Raw genomic sequence first — 12,810 nt, 5'->3', positions numbered from 1 at the left:
CAAAATTACTTAACTATTTTACTAAAGTCAGTGAATGTCATTTCTGGCTTAAAATCCTATTAGGCTAGACTTAATGAATTAAGCACTTAAAAAAATTAAGTACAAAATAAGAATAATAACTTCCTTTCAAATTTTGTTCTCTTAAATGGTTCTGCCAGCTCCAAGAGGTGACACCTGAAGCAGTTCATACTGTGGAGGTTGGGCCCTTCCCCAGGAAATAGTTAAGAGGTTCCCAAAAGTGTTTGTATCCACTGATGCCCTCTGCAAGCCAAGTTTAATTCCACCCATAATGCTGGATGGCATTTATCACTAGTGCTGGGATTAAGGGGTTTACCATGCATACCAGCTCTGACCTGAGCTCCGCCTACACACTCTCACTGGCATTTGTTTTTCAGGTTAGATGATGATTGACTTTCACTATATGCAAGCATGATGTTGTCATCACCTTTGAACTCTGACTGTCAGTGAATATAAAAGAGATTGGCACTTTTTCAAGACTAAAATATGTCACTGTCTTTTTCCAGTTACATTGTCATACATTAAGTGAGTCTGTCACTTGAAAGGTGAGAGTTACTGGTATGGAGCTTTACATTATGGAAATTAGCCAACAAAATATTCATCTAAAATCAACAACTGAGGAAAACATTTTTGCAATACATACTTTCTTGATAAGGCTGGAAAAACTCAAATTATTCTAAAAATAGGTTTTTAGTCCATTTCTCCTGGTGTCTCATACTTTTGGCTGAGACATTTGTCTGTTAGAAGTCCAGTTCAACCATGGTGTGAATTAATGCAAGCCTTGGCATCAATCCCTGACACACAGGACTAGCTGTTTCCTGGAATGGAGGCAGCCCAAACATTACAGGCATCTTCCTGCCTTTGAAAGGCACCAGCAAAACTGGCCAAAACAGCATTCATGATCTTACTGCAGCTGCAAACAACTCTCCTCAGTGGACTCAGTGCCTGCATACAGGCCTGTAAACTTCATCCCTTCCTGCTCTTCTGTGGGCAGCCAGGTGTGTTAACTACAAACATTTCCTTGGTAAAAACAGATGCTTTCAGTTGTTCAGTTCATATGGTAATCCTTGGGCCTGTCTCTGAAGGCCTGATGTGGGACAAGGGAGCAGTGTTGGAAGACCTGCAAGGAGGATTTTGCATTAAATGTTTTTAGAAATGGCTACAGTAAGAGAAGAAGAAAGGGCTACCCAGTTTCAGGTTTGTTTTGTATTTCAGTTTGGAATTGTGGAGGTATTAGCTGTTACTACTCATAGCTTACTGCAATGCCTGGGGAAGTCAATTTAAAAATTCCTGCCTTACTTCGCTTTGGCTGTAGGATCTTTTTGCATACATACACTGAACAGAAGTGCTTGGTTAAAGCTGAGCCACCTGGTTGGTTTTAGTTCCTGTAACATCCAGTGTATCAGTACCTTGAGTACCACTGGACAGTAAAGTGCTGTTGAAGGAGCTGAAGAATTGCATGCTACCTGCACAAATATTTGGGAACCTGCCTCTAAGAAACTAATCAGGAAACACTAAGAAGATTTTGTTGGTTGTTTTTTGTTTCTCAAAGATGATTCTAACAACTTCTTAAAGTTGTTTGTAAGAGAGTACATCTGTTTTCCTACCAGGTTGTTCAGCAACAAAAACAAGGCACATAAGTAAGCTATGCTCAAAGTGGTATTGTCTTACAGATGTATACATCTGTGGTGGGTTGGTCCTGGCTGAACACCAGATGCCCACCAAAACAACTCAGTCACTCCCCTCCTCTGATGGTCAGGGAAAGAGAGAAAAGTCTGGTGGGTTGAGATAAGGACAGGGAGAGATCACTCACCAGTTACTGTCACAGGCAAAACAGACTCAGAGAGATTAGTTTCGTTTACTGCCAATCAAATCAGAGTAGAATGACAAGGAAATAACCCCCAAATCCTTAAACACCTTCCCTCTCCCCTCCCTTCTTCCCAGGCCAAAGTTTACTACTGAATTCTCTGCCTCCTCCCCACCAGTGGCACAGGAGGACTGGAATGAGGGTTGTAGTTATTCCATTAAGTTGCTTCCACTGCTTCTCCTTCTGTTTACCTTGCTCCAGCATCGGATCTGTCCCATGGGAGACAGTCCTCCACAAATTCTCCACCATTAATCCTTCCAATAGGCTGCAGCTCTTCACTCCAGTGTGGGTTTCTCACAGGGTCACAAGTTCTGCCAACAAACCTGCTCCAGCATAATCTGTCCCAGAAGAAAAACCCCCAAAAAAAAAAAAAAAAAAAAAAAAAAAAAACACACAAAACTCCACCACATGTGGGTTCTCACGGGCTTCTCTCCATGATACACAGGTCCTGCCAAGAGACTGCTCCATAGTGGGCTTCCAACAGGGTCCACAGCTTCCACCATGTTTCCAGCTGCTCTGCCATGGGGTCCTGCACAGGCTGGAGGTGGATCTTGGCTCCACCAGGGACCTCCATGGGCTGCAGGGGCACAGCTGCCTCACCATGGTCTGCACCAGGGGCTGCAGGGGGAGCTCAGCTCCAGTTCCTTGAGCACCTCTTCCCTGTCCTTCTCCACTAACTTTGGTGTTTGCAGAACTGTTTCTCTCAAATGTTCTCACTCATCTCTTCCAGCTGCTGTTGCTGAGCAGCTTTTACCCTTTCTTCTACATATTATGCTCGAACAGCTATCACTGTTACCGATGGGCTCAGCCTTGGCCAGCAGTGGGTCAGTCTTAGAGCCAGCTGGCACTGGCTCGGTTGGATGCAGGGGAAGAGTCTGGCATCTCCTCACAGAAGCACCCTGCTAGCAGCCTGCTACCAAAACTTGGCTGTATAAACCCAGTACAACAAACCTTTGTCAATATATCAGGTGATTCCTTACTATAGGTAATTAATTAATTCTCAAAACTTCTGTTGTAAGTGTTCTATTTCCTTAACTATTTTTAATTCTTCCTGTTGAAAAAAAAAGCATGTTTCCACACACCAAAACCCCCACCCTATGCATCATCCCTGAAGAGATCTCAAAAATGAGAGGGTCATTAGGGAAAACAGGAGTCTTTAGGTAGTTGGTACCTGCTATGAGAACTTCACCTGGGGCCTTAAAGCAAATGGAGCACTGCAGGCAAGCTTGATTCACGTTTTATTATCATTTTATCTACCGGTGCTTTGCTGCTTCACTCTGTGCCACTGGGCAAGTGGTAGCCATTCCTCTTGAGAAGCATGTCTCTGCATGTTTGGTTAGCCAACACCAGAAAAAATAAACTGCCTTTTAAAATATTCCTTCCAATACAAAACTGCCCTTCCAGGACTTCCATGCAGAGACCTGTAAACAAGGGCCTCATTATACTTAAGCAGAGTATGATTAAATACATTCAGCTATAAATGACAAACCTCAATGTCCATGGACTCCAAACAACATTACACTCATTTGCAGTATTATTATTTAGATAACAGGAGGGGTAACATTTTTTTTCAAAGCTGTGTATGTGCTTAGAAATCTCTAAGAGCTGATCTGAACGTGAGTGGCTAAGAGGTATTTCTGAGAGATGTACTGGTAATTTTTTTTTTCAGCCTTTCACTTAATGGTTTTAGCACTACTGCAGAAACAGGCCTTGCTGTTCTCTAGAGTTTTGTCCAGCTGCAGAGCTGGAAGGGTAGCTCATGCCCTCTAGTAATGCTGTCCTTTGTCACTGAGCCACTTTATCTTCACCAAGATGAAGACATGAGATTTGATTTGCATGAGATTTCACTTGTCATGGTGGAACAGGCAGACTAGGAAAGATCCTCCTCTACTTCCTGGCTATGGTATCACACCTTTCTTTGAGGCACGAAAAGCCACTGGCTGTGTCTGGCAGGCATCCTGCAGCACCTCTGCATTGCTCTTGGGCATTTTCTGGGGCTGGAAAGGCAACTTTTTCCAGTCCCTACTCCAAGCGTGAGTGAGACTTGGAGTCAGACAGTTACAATTTCTTGGTACTCTGCAGGTAGGGGCTGGCCCTGGAAATGGCTTGCCCTCACTCCACCACCATACACCCATTCTTGCAAATTTATCATGAGAATTTTCCAGTCCAACCAGATACATCTATTCAGAGGCCCTTTATTGTGGTGGCTTAATCTGCATCACCAGTCTAGCAGGAGGAGCAAGAAGCATGTAATGCCTTCTGCAGTGGAAGCTGATTTGGGAGATTTGTGAGCAGAACAGCTGTACAAAGAGATTGGGAGGGATTAGAAACAAGGCATGACAAAATGAGGCTCATTTTAGCAAAACCAGATTGAAGCAACTGAGGAAAAATATTATAAATTTGTGGGCACAACAGAAAGTTGGAAATCTGTAATGATGAAAGAGAACTTGCCAGAGAGTTGCTTAAACAAGAACTGGCAGTGTGATGAGAATAAAAAAATGGCCTGTGCATTTTTTGTTCATTTCAGATGGACCAGAGGCACCTGACACTGGAAGATGTAATGCAACTTGACACCATTCACAGTCACAGTGTTCCAGCAAACAGGTCCAAAGTCTGCCACCCTCAACAGAACAAACAACAGCTGTTAAAAAGTTGGAAGCTAAAAAAAACCAGAAGAAGTTTAAAATGGTAGTTTTCTTTTGGTAAGAGATAAATCCTGTGAATAAGAATTTGAGAACATCTCACATTATATGAGTACTGAAATAATAAGCCATGTGGATGGCTTGCAAAGAGACAGGCAAGAAATAGAGAAAGTTCTCTACATTAGTTCTGCAAAACCAGGTTTTAATTCTTGGTAAATTTGGGTGAGTTTTTAAATTAATATTGAGTTTGTTTCCATTTTTGTCTCATACAGTAACTGCCATTTCTGGCCTTCATACAACTCATATTTGGTCAGAATATTGTCAAGAATTGAAAACAGACACATAGAAGAAACGAAGAAGAGACATATTCATATGAAAATGGGCATGCGTGTGAGTTTCTGAAAACATGCTTTAGATATGACTGTGATTGCCTTCTTTAAGCTGGGTGGACAAAATCCAGGGCCTTCCCACTGTGCTCTGTAGGTCTGATGGACAGCCCAACGGCAACCTATCAGATGCTGGCTGTTCCCCCTCCCGTGTCTGCCACAGCCTCCCCCGTCACTTTTCTGTGGAGTGGAGAGACCTCTGCAGACAGGATAAATCCAACATTGCTGCAGGCGTGCAGAGGGAGACTACTAGATTCTCTGACAGAGCAGTTAGTTACAGAGGTTTGTTGGGTTTTGGGGTTTTGTTTATATGTTTCTGTTTGGGTTGGGTTGGGATTTTCTGATTGGTTGAGTTGGGGTTTTGTTTGTTTGTTTTAGTGTTGTGGTATTATTTAATTCATTCTTTCTCTATTAAAAATCGCCTTTCAACTGCTGACATATCAGGGCTGCATGTATGACCTGACATATGCAAATCTTGGTCTCAATTATTTTCTAATTTAACACTGAATTAGTAGCCCACTGTTTTCTACCCAAATTTTGTGCAAAGAGACCAAGCAGTATTCTCCTAAGATCTGTTGTCAGGAGATGGAAAAATGCTGTGCCCTGTAGCCCAGAACTACCTTTGGAAGGAGGGATGAGCCTTGTAAAACAACTGCTAACAGAAATGTAAGCTCCATAGACAGAGAAAGAAACCTTGCCATACAACCCTGTGCTAAACCACAAGACTTCTACAGCTCTTCTCCCAAATCAATATGGAAGTTCAGGAAGGAGCCTGACTTTACCTTCTGAGAAATCTCTTGGTTTCTCTTGTACAGAACTAGTCTACGCAAGAGGTATGGGATGGCTACACAGGCTCTATCTCTGCTCTAGAAATTAAAGTTCTCTTTAAATTACAGGATGATTTTCTTGAGGATGCTAACAAAATCACCAGCCATGGAATCTGGTGCAGGAGACATATTTCACACAAACAGGTCATCCCCTACCCCCACCCTCACCAGAGCGCAGATCAAAAGGGCCCAACTTACAGTAGCAAAGATGATGGCTGGAACTCTTTTCCAACTCTTTTCCAATAATACACAAAGGTTTGTGTATTATTCTCCTCAAGCCTACAAGAAAATGGGTTCTTCAAAGGCAGCAAAGTGAGTATCCAGGCAGGTATTTAAGGTATGTATCATTCAGACAGTAGAACAGAACAGTGAGTCCTGCAGAGAGGAATTATGGCCTATTATGTTTATAATAGAGACTCAGGCAATAGTAGAGTTGTACCCTACTTATGTTAGGTGCCTAATGAACAATCTTCTTAGATGTCATTATTGTGAATTCAGAGAAGCTGCCTTCCAGGGAAAAGGCAATCTCCATGCCTTGGTTTCTTGAAAACAGGTAAGAGAAAATAACGACTTAAACAACCATGCAGAGAAGATACTCTTTGTTCTCAGCCTCATCACATGCTATCTGTTACAATTTCAAACTCTGAAGATATTGAACAATATTTTTCTCAGACAACGTGAATATTTTCATGCACTTGGCTGGATGACTGAGCTGGGCTCAGAACACCTTTATTCTGGTATCTGCAAATGGCCCTGTTTGCATATGAATGACAGAAAATTAAGGCGTCTCATTAGTTTTTAGGCAATATTTCCTTCACTTTTCAAGGTATCTCAGAGTCAAGACAAAGCCAGTCTAATTAAAATTAATAGCTTGACAGTTGAAATAATTTGTAACAGTGTGTCATCCTCCTTACCAGCTTCTCACCAATAGTATAAGAGGAACTCAATTACTCTTAATTACCAAATGTGCATATATGATTTGCACTGCAGAGCGACACACAAGCGATAGAAGAAAACCGTTGCCTAAGGAAGCCAACTAAGTGCTCTGATTATCTGTACCTTGATAGCATTAAGCAAAGCTTTACTTGATGGGCATATGTTTCCTGAGACCCAGATCTCCCAGGTCCTTTCTCTGAACTGGATTCCTAGCACGGAGGTGGGATGGACACACAAACCTTTGAAGGGGGAAAGACTCAATGCACTGCAGTAGCATTTGGGGACCACCTCTGAACTGCCCAATTGCTCTGGGGGCTCTGGGGCACGAAAGCTGGAATGGGAGAGGCTCTAGAGGAAGAGAGGCTGGCTGACAGCAAAGAAGAAAGCCTCTTTCTCATGCTAGGAGACACAAAAGGTCAGCAGCTCACATCAAATCATTTCACAGCATGGCCGATTAAGTAACAGTCATTTGACTTTGCTTAAGAGCTCAGCTGTTTCTGAAGGCAATTCTGACACCCCTGCCCCACTCAGTGGATCTGAAAGGCTTCCTACAGGAAACAGCAAGAAATGGGGGAAGAGCAGCACAATATTTTGCTCTCAAGCATGTGTGCTACACTCACTGATTTTAATGGGAAGTCTTATATAATGGTCCCCTGAGAGCAGTATATCATGTCAAAAATATATTTGTTTAGGCTTAAGGAAAAAAGATTAAAATAAATCAGATGGAGATATTGTAACAATAACTTTGCTTCTACTGATCATCAGAACTAGGAGCAAGCAACAAATAATAATAACAAATAAAAAACCAGATGGATAGTAAATTGACATAGCAAAACCTACCCTTTCCTTTACCTCAGCTGTAACCATCCTTCAGAATTACAGAGTTTCAACAGTTTCAAGTTTCTGAAGATCAAGAATGCAAAATAATAAAAACTTGCAAGAGAAGATTTAGAGAAGGCATAGATAATAAACCAAGTGCTTTATAATTTGCAATGATCTATTTCTTCCTTTACATAGCAATTAGTTTGCTCAGTGAAGTGGAAATTTAACTGTATCCATTAAAACATTAAAGATCATAAATTAAAAAATAGCAATTAATTGTGTTGCCTATTTTTAAGATGTTGGAGCTTAGTTTTTCATATTCTGGCAGTCTATCAAACTCAGTTCCATTACAGATGTCTTAGAGCTGAATTGATGGTGATATTCAGAAGTAAGGGCATTCTCTTCAGTAGTCCTACCCTGATGAAGGAGCTCAAATGTATAGATGGCTTATGCGACTCTATCATTCTTACTGTGTGAATTAGTAATGTTAGAAATGTCAGCTTAATGAGTCATGCAACAGTCTTCAATGTTCTAAGTCACTGGATCCAATTAATTTTCAAGTGTGCCTAAAATGAACAATGAATACTGAGAAGAAGCAGTTCAGTGGTTTTCTCCACAGTCACTTTTTAACTTCTATTTTATGCGTTGAACCTAATAATGCTTTCAAATAGCTATCCAAGTCAATTATTAACAATGATTGAAATTTCCAAGGAGCTGACAGTGTTTTTTCTTCAGCCTTTACGTCTGCAATGAAATTATTCCAATTTGCATGAATAAATGAGGAAAGGAAGAATGTAGGTGTTAGAGTAAAAACCACTTATTTTTCTCCCTCCTTTATGCATATTATTAGTAAAACTAGTCAGAGTGGAACTATGATAAACATATACATTTTTAAAATATCTCCATTGTATCTGCTTCACTGAACTTGAAAACTGCTTTGGTTTTGTATTATATTTGGCATAATGTAACAAGATGAATTTTGTTTCCAGCGAATCCTGTTTTTATTGAGCAGAGTGGGCCAATCTCATTGGCTGGGTTCCCAGCCATGAAGGGGAAGAGCCATTTGTTGTAACAGGCAGGGTTTTCTTTATTTTTACGTAAGTAATTTTTACCATAATCCTGACATATGGACCATTAAACTCCAGATTCTGATTAGTGTGTATCTTGCAAACAAACATTTCTGCTTAGGCACCCATTGCTGGCGGCTCTTCTCAGTTGTGGCTTATCTGAAGTTATTGATGTGAAGGTTCTCTTTCCCTGTGCTTATTGGGAGAATACCAATAAGGGGAGTGTGAATAAACATGCAGCTTCAGAGGCCATTAAGGCATGTTACCTGCTATGGCAGGCCTGTTCTCCACCTTGGGATACATGTGATGCTGTTCCCTGCCCCCTGCCAACATTCCTTCTTGCAGAAGACTCTTTGTACAAGGGTCCCCTTCTACACCTTATCTTCCCAGTGGGTATGGATTTGTACCAAGAGGAAAGAATGTGAACTGAGGATGCTGAAAAGTGTGCACAATTTGTCCTGCCTTGCTAACAACCAGTGGTCTTTGTAAGCGGAGACAGGCACAGCAGCTTTTTCACTGTTGGCAAGCTGTGGACCACCACCCCGACTACTCTCCTTACTGTCACTGAGGAAAGGCAGCAAATAGCCAAATGGTGGCAGCACGATAAATTGCTCTAGTTGTTCACCCAGTGAGAGCAGAGTCTTGAGCCCCAGAGGGAAAAAAACCAAAAAATGACAAAAAAAACCCCAAAAAAACAAACAAAAAAAACCAAACAAAAACAAAACAAAACAAAACAAAACCAAAACCAAACAAACAAAAAAAAACCCAAAAAAACCAAAAAGAAACCCCCAAAAAAACCCAAACCAAAAAAACTGAACCAAAAAAAACCCACAACAACAACATAAAACGAAACAAAACAAAAAAACAAACAACCAGACAAAAAACAATGCCAAACGGAAAAGGAGTTTGAGGAAAAGAGAAACAAGCACCATATTTAAACTCCATTGGAAGTCCTAAATGCCCATGCCATAGAAATATTTTTGGACCACGGAAGACTGAAGTACTTAAAATCTTAAGTCTGAATGAAGGATTCAGCTTGACTGAAATGACTTTTAGCAAAAGTCATCAGATTTCACTGATCTGGAGTAATGTTCCTGGTGCCAATGCTCTCTATATCATCAGAGAAGCGTCTGAGAGCAGCTGTAAGGTCAACTTTAAAATCTTGTAAATACTGAGCATTTCAAGGCAAGGTTTGCGTTCAGATATATGTCCAGCAAGAAAACCTTTCCTTTTGTTGTGCTGCTGGCAATCTGAGACCTGCAGGTAGTATAACCTGAAAATAGAAACTGTTAGAAACATAAATATAGACATGGGGGGAAAAAACAATCCAAAAATCTATATGCTGCCAGAAAGTATCAAGAAAATCCTCTGCTTCAAATACAAAACTTTGTCTGGGGGATTGTCTTTTAAGAGCCAGGTGACAAAACTTCAGCTTCTCTGTAAGTTAAAGGAGGATTAAAATAAAGAATGAATGAAAGAGAACGGCACACATATACAAATGACATGGAAAAAAAAAGGCACGGCTTATTTATGCCACCTGCTGGATTTTTCCTGAAGTATCTTTTCAAGCGTTTTAGTTGCGATGATGTCTGTCACTCCAGCAAATGCACTTGCATGGGAAACTACTCACATAAGTAAACCAGCTGAAATCCAGCTGATGACAGCTGAGTAAATGCATGTGCAGGCTGACAAGGCTGGAGGAGTAGAGAGGAGGGTAGCTCTACACTTGTTTACTCTGCTAAGCTGATGGCTCTAGCGCAGTCCAGACACCCAAAGCTGCAGGCAAGCACTGAAGTTCAACACTGAGGAGCTTCCCAGCTCCTATCAGTGTCAGGGAATGTGCTGGCATGGTTTCCCTCCTTTGCTTGACTCCCTCTGGCTGTCTTTGATATTTTGTTCAGAATGTCCAGAGTGTCTTTATGGACATGTTGATGTTTTCAGACAATGCAGACTGCAGTGTGCATGCTTTATCTTCTGTCCGTCACCACTCCTGCAGCTGAGGCTCTTTGGGGAGTCCACAAACAAACCTGGGGATACAGTCTATAAAATGATCTGTCAGAGTCAAAAATATCTCAAAAACTCTCTGATTTGACCCACCGACAGAAAAAAAAAACAACACCACAAAACAAAAATTAAACAGAATCAGGTCTAGCAGATCTCTAAAATGAAATGCACTCAACTGCACTGACTTCTGGGAAACTGGAGGCCTTCACTTTCTAGGCAACAGTGTTAGAATTAAACTGTTTTTAATTTGTCATCTCTCCACTGGCTTGCTGAGTCATACCAAATGTGGTGATAGGATCAGGTCTTGCTCACATCTGTCCATCAAAATTATAATCTTGTTAGCAAATAAAATATTTTTGCCAGGTTCAAGGGATCAGCCAAAGGCATGCAAAGGACAGATCATCACTAACAGATGACATTAGGGACTTTAAAGAAAAAGGTCGTTTAAAGGACAACTATCATATATCTATTAAGACAAAAGAAAAAAAGAAAAGCAAAAATGTCTTTTGATTGTTATTTTTGTCATCAGAAATATTAATTACAGTTATTTGCAAAGGTGATGGCAAACTGCAGTAATCTTAAGTCACTGACATCATCACTAGACAGACTTGAACCAGAGATACCCAGACATTAATTAAATGAATGACAAAATTTCCTGAAGACTTGCAGTGAAGTTATTATGATTTGTCTTAGGACTAATGGCAGTTTATGACCATCTCCTATTGCTTCATTACTCCACAGACGACAAATCCAGCAGTGTGTTGTCAACCTCACCATACACCCATTAAAAAAATTGGAGAAAAACATTGCACTCTAAACCATATTCAAAGTGTGACTTGAACTAGCAAAACTAAAGCAATTCATTTGTAAATATTTGATCATGTACTTGTATTCATCAGGCATTTAGATATTTTGGTGATATTTGTCCAGAATACAAAATACCAGATAGGTACTAATAACATTAATATTTTGTTCTGTATGGTAGGTTCTGTAACATTATGGATAATACATATCTGTGCAGTTAGCCTAAAAGGCAGTAGTAGAAAATACTAATTATGTGAAAGAGTGATGAATGAATGCTCTTCTTGGAACTGTATTTTTTGCATCCTGTACTTCATCTCTGAGGCTGGCTGGCCCACTTATTTTCTAGTGAAAAGTCAGATATATAAGCACATGGTGACTGCTCTTATTTTTCTTTTGTCTGTTTTTGCCTGCTTTATGCACTGTCCTTCTCTTATCTTTTCTCCTTTTCCACCCCTGCTGTCATTTCTGATTTTCTTCTCCTACCTCTGTTGGGTTTATTTTATTTTGCCTTTCTTGGTCTTTTGATTTAGCCTCCTTTCATCTACTTTTTAATCTGCATTTTCAATTGGCTTAAGATAATTTGTAGGGGAGCACCTGAAAACATTTCTCTGTGTGTGCTCCACCATGCAATGAAATTCACAAACTGGATATTCAAGGCTTGCTCCTAGACAAAATTTTGGAAACTGATCAATGGCCATACGACTTGAGAAGATCTCAAGTGGTTTCATTCACGGAGGAATTTTATATTTTGATATCCAAAGCTAAGTATGCTTACATTTTTCACCTCCTTAAATATTAGTGATATGTAGCACTACATGTAAAGGCAAATCCTAATTTTGTTTCTCTAAAGATCATGCTCATCTTCTCCTGTCTTGTGGGAAAATGTGCAGATACTGACATCAGAAATGTCAGTCCCAGAAAAGTGATGCAAGGGAAAAATTTCAGTTTCTGTGAGCTGAATGATGGTCATACCAAGCCCACACAGCTTGTGCTCAGCCTTCACTTGTGGACCACCTGACTGGCTGCAACCAGGGCTTAACAGAAGTGTTTGAATAAGGTTTCTCTCTGGAGAATGAAAAGTGCCATAAATGTCTCCAATGTTGTGCCATGAAGAAACAAGTTCTTTAAATGTAATTTATTAAAAGATAATGCAAAGCATCAAGCAGCAAGGATCTGGGGCTTTCTTCAGGTTAAGATAGGCACTCACTGTTTCCAGCATGGAAGCTTAGTCTGAGCAGAATTGGCTTGGAGTTAGCTGATCACAAAGACAGAGATGCCTTTCTTGGCTTCTTCTAGCAGAAATAAATTTCTACCTACTGTAACTTACTGCCATCTTATATGCTGAGTCATGAAGCTGGGGTTATAGAAATCTTTATGCAATCTTTATAAATCAGCCTCACATAATCTCAGGTGCTTTCTGCTTCATCTCTGTTGAGT

This window comes from Camarhynchus parvulus, chromosome Z (genome assembly GCF_901933205.1).
Source record: "Camarhynchus parvulus chromosome Z, STF_HiC, whole genome shotgun sequence".
NCBI classification, from domain to species: Eukaryota; Metazoa; Chordata; class Aves; order Passeriformes; family Thraupidae; genus Camarhynchus; species Camarhynchus parvulus.
Note: the sequence above shows the minus strand (reverse complement) of the source record.